This window comes from Phyllopteryx taeniolatus, chromosome 17, assembly GCF_024500385.1.
Source record: "Phyllopteryx taeniolatus isolate TA_2022b chromosome 17, UOR_Ptae_1.2, whole genome shotgun sequence".
Classification (NCBI taxonomy): Eukaryota; Metazoa; Chordata; class Actinopteri; order Syngnathiformes; family Syngnathidae; genus Phyllopteryx; species Phyllopteryx taeniolatus.
This window is the reverse complement of record NC_084518.1, coordinates 20,473,583-20,481,565: the sequence shown is the minus strand read 5'-3', so window position 1 is coordinate 20,481,565 and position 7,983 is coordinate 20,473,583. Positions and strand designations below refer to the sequence as shown.

At 44.2% G+C, this 7,983-nt stretch overlaps 1 pseudogene; it reads left to right on the top strand.

Moving 5' to 3' along the window:
* The first annotated feature begins 2,678 nt into the window (after nt 1-2,678).
* Nucleotides 2,679-7,269, top strand: LOC133467096 (UDP-glucuronosyltransferase 1-2-like; annotated as a pseudogene).
* Nucleotides 7,270-7,983: the final 714 nt, after the last annotated feature.

The following is a 7,983-nucleotide window of genomic DNA, read 5'->3' as shown; positions in this document are numbered from 1 at the left end:
TACAGACTGGACCTGAGACATCAACTACTTTAAAAATTTGGATGAGCAGTTGTCGGATTTCCTTTTTCTGTTCATATTTGTATTTAAGCTTCATTTTGTGAAAAAAAAGAAACATGTAATTAGATGGACAAGATGTTAGATTTACCTTTTATCTCAGCTATCTTAAAGACCCCTTAAAGTTAATTCCGAGATTTGTTTCTGAACACATTATACGTTTGATCCGGCATGAAACGCGCCTTCTCCGCTATATAAAAACTCGAACGCCTTCGTTCGCATCAGCCGCTATCAGCGGTAATGTGTTTACAAGCGTGTGTGGATTTGGGTCTGCAGCGTATCAACCCAATAAACGGGGGTTGACTGTACTTCTTATTTCTCAATGTTTTAGGTCGCCCAACATGAACTGGAGACTCTGGTAAGCTAAAAAAAACAACAAAAAACCAACAGGGAGCCTTAGAAAGTGAACGTGCTGTCAACTGTCATGTCAACTGGTTGGCACACAGTTGTTTTGTGGAATCAGCTGTCGTGTTAACGCGCTGACATCATCCACATTTCAAATACATCCATGCAGTTATTTGGCGAGCGTGTACCTGCTCGTTGACAACGGCAACAAGACGGCCAGGAATGCGCGATGGATGTGCCTTCCGACCAATTTAGCACTCCCGCTGAGTTTTGTCCGAACATCCCTCATACTTTCTGGATAAGTTTAGGCGCTCGTTTTAAACGGGATGACATCTTCTTCGTGGTCTTTTCCAAATGAGTCATCGCCGGGTGTCCAGCAAAAGGTCCTCCAGAGGCTCCCATTGTTGTGGCGTCCTACGAAGGTTCCATTCATCATTGATTCCCTGCCCAGCAAGTAGCCCTAGCCCTGCCCTGTAGCTATTGTTAGGACTAATGCTAAGCCCCGGGTGGAAAAGCAGCAACATTTTCCTGACATGTTTGAGACTTTTCCGGCCAAGATAATTCGAGGTTCTCGTTTCGCTAAATCGCAAGTAACTTCTTCATGTTGTTATTTTCCTTCCTTCATCTGTGGAGTTTTATGTATTTTAGTGGGGTTTTCAGCCCCCGACACCAGTTTCAGAAATTTGGTGGGCATGTCCATCATGCCAGAACACACAAAAAAAGTCTCCAGGACCCATGCCTGAAATTCAACAGGAAGTCGGCCATTTTGGTTTACAGTAGACATTTTAGGTGAACGCCTTCGCCTATAAAGACAGAAAATGAAAAAACAACTTTCATATTCAAATGGCTGAGGTAGTGTGTTCGGGTGAGCATATGAAAAAAAAAAAAAAAGTAATAATCCAAATAAATCAGCTTTTTAGTTTTCCGTTTTGGCCTAATTTTCTTCCAGTAGTCAAACCTTTATGGATTATTCCAAGAGGCCTATTGCTATTAACCAACATTGTGGGCGACATAGTCTCTCTGCATTCCCATTTGTAGTTTTCAAGCAACGTGGGTGACGCGTGGGCGTCCCATCCCGCCACCCGACGCCGGTTTCCATGTGCTCATCATCCTGTCCAGACCCAGGCTGAAAAAAACATCAGCTTTATTTGTTCAGGCTAATGTAGCGGACCTGGCCGGACGCATCTGAGATTTAATGCTGTTTGCGTCAAGCGACGATAAACTAAATGTACGGTACTGTGCCGATGCGGCAGAGTGTGTTTGAGTTCCCTGATAAAACAGCAGACAGGAAGGAGGAAACACCTGGAAAACACGAAAAAGGGAGCAGTTTCCTAAATACCGAGCAAGAAGACTATTGTTGTTTAAATTCAACTCAGTTGTTCATTCCAAACTCATGCTTTAAGGCAGTTAAAGTTAAGAAAATGAATAATATCTCGGTACTTAAACTACAGTGTTAAATACCACCTCAAACATTATTCAACAACTTACGACAGTGTCTGATATTTGAAATAAACTCGTAAGTCAAGGTACCACTGTAGTACATTCCACCACTTCTCACCAGCCTGGTCTGGTAGCAGGCCCCAGCGCACATTCCGGAACATTCCCCTGTCACCATATCTCCAAACAAGGAAACGGGGAAATAGGCGTGGGAAACCAAAGGCATCCATGTTGAACAGTAAAAGTTTGAAATTGCAGCGTGAGGGAGGTCCGTCACATAAAAGCTTTCGCTTTATGGATTTGTTTTGTTTTGTGGTTAAACGTGTCAATCACGTCGTAATCGTGTCAATCCCTTCGTAATCGTGGCACTCTAACCTGTGTTACCGTTGATCATGCATGTAGGATTTATGTTACATACAGTACATATTACACACACATAAGATATTTGAGTGTTGTTTAGATCACTGATGCAGGTCATACCCTGATGCAGGTTTCCCATCTTTGCCTTATTCAAAGGAAATAAATGACAAGTTTTAGAAATGGTCCAACGCATTGCGAAAAGTAATGAAAACACTGGACATTTCAAAAAAACAAAGTTAAATAAGTGTCTTCGTTATGACGTGCCGTTAGCTAGCTCGCTAGCTATGCCTACACCCTGAAATTGCATTTTCACTTTGGATTGTCCGCTGGTGTGACCGCTTTAGAGCGCCTCATTGTCGGCCCTGAGTGTGCGCGCTGCACAGAGAAAGGTGGAAAGAGTGAGAAAGAGGATGGGGGGGGGGGGGGGGGGGGGAAGCCAGATGAGAAAGCCAGCGATGTTCTACTTCACTGAGATGCACCAGTCATTGTTGATGATAAAATCATGTCATTCTCGTGTGCCAAATGATTTGCTACACGGTACAGATGGACAACTTTTCGACTTGCTATGTGAAGCGACTCTGGTGGTCATGTGACTCGTGTCGTTATCTTGGCCTTTGACCCAACAACAAATGTTCACCCGTGACTCCAGTTTGAAGTCCAACATTCAGATAACAACACACTGCAGCCCGTTGCCATAGCTGCTGTGAATCTGCACCATGGGTACGTTCATTTCTTATATGATACTTTATTGAGCTTTGGGGCAAAACTTCAGGCTGAGCCTAAAATGCACTTTACAGCTGAACTTTACTTGAACTTTTGAATGCACATGTAAATTTGAACATTGACTGTCCAACTGTTCACTTAGGTTATAGTGCATTTTAGTTCATCCTGCAATTTCACCCCAAAGCCTAATGTCACAAACTTTTTGTGGAGTCGTGTACATACGTTTGCATAGAAAATAAAAAAACAAAATGTAGCCCTTGAGCACCAAAGTTTGCCCAGCCCAGTTTTCGATGATACCCGTTGTCAGTGATTTGTTGTTTCCTTCGTATTTTCACCACAACTGGTTAACGATGATGACAAAAATGAAAACAAATCTCACCAGGAAGCCTACTGACTTACCAAAAAGGTTTTTTGCTGCTGGTCCTGCTGGCTTTGTCGCGGGGTCCGCCTGGGTGCGACGGAGGCCACATCCTGGTTTTCCCGGTGGACGGCAGCCACTGGATCAACATGAAGGTTCTTCTGGAGGGGCTCCACCTGCGAGGACACCGGCTGACGGTTATCCGAGCCTCCAACAGCATCTACGTGCCGCAGAGCTCGCCGCTCCACACCGCCGTCACCATCCACGTGGCCACAGAATGGGAGGAATTTTTTGAATTTCTACAGGAGCTCATTCAGGTAACGTCCTAGTGGGTGTGTTGTTGTTTTTTTGAACCACATATGAAATAACGGATAAAAGTCAAGCAATGTTATCATTTTTCAAACGTTCTCATCGTCACGTTTGAGTGACGTAAACAACTTAAGCACTTAGCGATGTTAGCATTTGTCAAAAGTGAAATAAACAACCTAAATGGTTAGCAATGTTAGGATTTGTCAAACTTTACTGTGACCAGTCAAGTTCGATTGAAGTAAGCAAACTGGATTTTAGCATTGTTAGCATTTGTCAAGCCTTATCGTCATCTGTCAAGTCTGAACAATATGAAGGCTTAGCAAAGTTAGCATTTGTCAAACTAAACAAACTGAACACTCAGCAATTTTAGCATTTGTTTAACCTGTCAGTCAGGTTTGATTGAAGTAAACAAAGTGAAGGCTTAGGGATGTTAGCATTTGTCATACATGATCGTTTACCTTTTCCCAGGGCCTCCGAAACGGCCGCACCATGCACCGCGAGTTCGCCAACATGATCTACGAGGCCCACTCAGTGTGGGGCACTTCCCTCTCCGCCTTCCTGGACAACCAGGAGACGGTCCAGAGCTAAAGAGATTCCCGCTTCGACCTGGTCCTGACCGACCCAGCCATTGGCCCCGGGGTGATTCAGGCCAAGTACCTGGACCTTCCTCTGGTGCTCAACGTCCGCTGGATCCAAGGCGGCGAGGGCCACTTCGCCATGGCCCCCTCGCCGCTCTCCTACGTCCCCGTGCCGGGCACGGGCCTGACGGACAAAATGGACTTCTTCCAGAGGGTGAAGAATGTCTTCTTCTACGCCTTGCTCAACCTGCAGCAAAAAATCCTAATCGAGCCCATCTATAGCGCCCTCTGCAGGAAGCACATCCAGGGCGGTTGCGACATCAACTTCCTCCTTCAACAGGCCGACATTTGGCTCTTCCGCACCGATTTCGTCTTTGACTTTCCGCGGCCCACCATGCCAAACGTGGTCTACATCGGGGGCTGCCCGCCCGCTGCCTGCGCATCTGGAGGACTTTGTCCAGAGTGCCGGGGAGCACGGCATGGTTGTCATGAGTCTCGGAAGTCTGGTCGATGCTCTGCCCGAGCGCGACGCCGAGGAAATCGCTGCAGTCTTCGCCAAGTTGCCGCAGAAGGTGATGGAATCTTAACTGTTAAAATTCTTTACATTCTATTTAATTATGTTATTACTCTCTGTTTTTATAAAGTAAGATATTATAGAGTGCTGTTTTTCCTTATTAAAAACACAAGCATCCTTTTTGTCTTTCTTTTGGTGGCGCGGGGGGCTGGAACAAATTAATGGCTTTTCTATTCATTTAAATGGGGAAAGATGATTTGAGATACGGAACAAACTCAAGCAGCCTTATGTGACATACGTTTCCTTGTAGATGACTGCTTCTTCATCTTTCACATTTTAGGTGATTTGGCGTCACAAAGGTCCTCGACCATCCACGCTGGGCAACAACACCATGGTGGTGGACTGGATGCCCCAAAAGGATCTCCTGGGCCACACGCAAACCAAAGTCTTTGTAGCCCATGGAGGCACCAATGGACTCCAGGAGGCCATCTTCTATGGTGTCCCGGTCCTGGGCATCCAGCTTTTCTTCGACCAGTTTGACAACCTGGTGCGCTTGGAGCACAAAGGAGCCGCCAAGATCCTGGAGCTGGCGGACCACAGCCAGGGTTTCGAGGCCGGCCTCAAGGAGGTCCTGAGCCGGGACAGTTACCGGCGCAACATGAGGAGGTTGTCGGACCTGCACCGGGATCAGCCCGTGACGCCCACGGATCGGGCCGTCTTTTGGGTGGAGTACGTGATCCGGCACAAGGGGGCGCCGCACCTGCGCACTCGGGCCTACGAGATGCCCTGGTAGGCGTACTACGGCGTCGACGTGGCGCTGCTGCTGGCGGCCGTTGCGGCTGTGCCGATGTCGGCGGCCGTGGCTCTCGTCAGGTTCCTCTGCTGCAAAAAGAGAAAAAACAAAACAAAACAACAATAGGAATCAGCAAAGTGGCCATATTTAGGGCAACTGCAAACTTCTTTTGACATGTGCATCTCGCCTCATAGGTTTCAAATTTAAAAGTTAAGATTTCAAATGAGGGTCTTAAGCCAACGTTTGGGTTACAAACAAGTGGTATGGTTTAAAAGTAGGGTTTTAAGACAAGGTTAGGGTTTCAAACTATGGTTTAAAGTAAACATTAGGGGTTTGAATTAGGGTTTAAGACAAAGTTGGGGTTTCAAATAAGGATTATGGTTTCAAATGAGGGTTTTAAGACAAGGTTAGGGTTTCAAGTTATGGTTAGGGTTTCACATTGGGTTTCAAACCTGGGTTAAGGTTTCAAATGATGGTTATAAGGCAAGTTTAGTGTTTCCAATTAGGGTTTGAAACCATGGATACAGTTTCAGACAAGGTTTAGGGTTCAAATTAGGGTTGAGAGTCAAGGTTAGGGTTTCCAATTAATGTTTGACGCCATGGATAAGGCTTAGGGTTATAAACCTTAGTTATGTTTTCAAACAATGAATATGGTTTCAAATTTCAAAAAGAGTTGAAAGCTTTTTCAACCAGCAAACCTAACGTACACATTTTCGAAAACATCAAAGAAGATTCAGACTCATGAACGTATGTTGTTTTCGGATTTTCGAGTTTTTTATTTTGTACAAGTGAACGTTTATGCTGGTCCAAAGCTTTGGATGGAAAAAGCTCCCACTGGTCTGGGGATGATGATGTCACTCTGGCTGGGAATGCAGAGGAGACATTGTGTTGACTTCCCAAAATACATCCCTGCTCACAATCAAACAAGATGGAATCATCATCATCATCATCATATTAAGTGTTTCGCACATGTTGTCATCAGTGCTGCTTCCAAGGACATTTTGGTCACCGTGACCACACCCTTTCTCGCAGAAATCCACCGGACTCTTTGATGGCTGCATGACAACGCAACACAACACAACACGATTCGATTCAATCGTCACTGATACTTTTTGTAAACTTCTAAGGCGATTTAACATCTTCAAGGAAACCTCCAAACACGATTTAGAGTCTTTAAACGCTTGACTTTTTTTGTAAATATCTTAAGATGATTTACTCTTCAAAGAAAATTCGAAACATCTAAGACAATTTAGTCTTCAAATAACCTAACATACTGTTTTCATAAACGATTTTGAGACTTGAAAGAAGATCATAAACAGTAGTCGTCAAACAACCGCATTTTCATAAACATCTAAGGAGATTTAGTCATCAAAGCCAATTTTTTAACATCTACAATAAACTTGTAAACACAATTTAGTCATCAAAGACGCTTTTTTGTAACCATCTGAAATGAAGTCTTTCAAGAAACCTGTAAACATTTAAGACAATTGCCTTCAAATAACCTAACATACACTTCTTTATAAACATGTAAGACGATTTAGTTTAGATATTAGAACCTAATGTGCACTTTTTTTGTGAACATCCGAGATGATTTAGTCTTCAATAGTCCTCATGTTTCGTAAACATCTAGACTATTTCGAATCTTCACTGACACTAAAATGTCATTTTCGTAAACACGTGGGACGATTGTTGCTGATATTGGCAATTGATTTTCCTACCAATACAGCCACATAGTAGCTGGCTTTAATTTGACTTGTGTAGACTTTTCTTTCCTCTGATAAAACAGGTTGAAACACGACTTTGTAGATTATTGCAAGCCTTGGAGTCGGAGTGGCACATTTCTCGTGGTACTGCGTAATGGTTCGCCTGACGAGTCCACACCCAGCCGAAGCAGATGTGGCCTCTGTGGCTTCATCTGCTGCTGATTTCGCCAGCTGGACGGACGGACCGCCGAGCCGTCTGGCAGCCCAGTCGGGAAGAGCGAAGAGCGGGGAAGCTTTTGGCTTTCACCCTGGGAGGGGACCTGAAGCGTCCCGACTGCAGCAACATGAAATGACGCTTCATAAACAAGAGACGTTTCAAGGCTTATTAACAAGGTGCTTCGGTGGTGGATTTGCTGTAATACATCAAAAACACTTTAGAAATTATGCTGAGTTCCAAAAAACAATCAGAGACTAATAAAATAAAAAGATCAACTCCTGAACATTCGCGTTCTCTTAATCATAAAAAGACAATATAGACTAATCAACATCCAAGACAATTTATTCTTCAACGTAGGCTTTTTCTTAACATCAGACCTTTTAACTTCATTAACATCAAAGGCGATTTAGACTCTTCAGTGATCGTAATAAAGGTAAAAAACATCAAAAACGCTTTGTGCAGATTCTTCGTGAAAACGTGTACTACGTCTCTCCTGGTTCAAGTCTACTACCAGCGACTTCATAGTGTCGGTTGAGTTCAAGCCTCATCCTGCATTGTGAACACGCCTCATAAAACGTTTTGTCTTTTCTTC